General features: G+C 28.8%; 1 protein-coding gene across 1 annotated transcript in view; it reads left to right on the top strand.

The window, feature by feature from the left end:
- Positions 1-466, top strand: part of LOC119589279 (methyltransferase-like protein 17, mitochondrial) — a gene marked incomplete in the record, with an annotated part of 19325 nt that overhangs the window by 3121 nt on the left and 15738 nt on the right.

Here is a 466-nt window from a genome sequence, read left to right as displayed (position 1 = left end):
GGAGTTGTTGATCCAGTCTCTAATGTGTATGTCTGTACTCTAGAATTCTGATATTAATGATATCAGAGTTCAGTAAACTACCATAACATTTCTTACATTCCTAATCCTTTTAGACCAGCAATACACTTTGGTGTATTGTAACAATCGCAATTGTATTTTGCCTTACAGTTTCACAAATTTCATCATTTCCAGTTTCACAGTAGTCTGAGGAATTTAGCAAAAAGGAAATATTTTACAATGAATTTTTCACCTAAAAATCTGCCAGTTGCATTATTTGAAGCACTAGAGATATGTGCTCATTAGTATGAGGAAAATAGAATTACAATTAAAATCTAATAAAACATATTTTGATTTATTTGCAACATAATGGGTTAAACAGATTTGATTTAAGAATGCTTATTAGAAATACATTGTTAGATATTAGGTAACAAAATATCTTCCCATTCTTCATAAAAGTGAATATTAA

Source organism: Penaeus monodon, chromosome 25 (assembly GCF_015228065.2).
Source record: "Penaeus monodon isolate SGIC_2016 chromosome 25, NSTDA_Pmon_1, whole genome shotgun sequence".
Taxonomy (NCBI): Eukaryota; Metazoa; Arthropoda; class Malacostraca; order Decapoda; family Penaeidae; genus Penaeus; species Penaeus monodon.
This window is presented reverse-complemented; position numbering and strand designations above follow the sequence as displayed.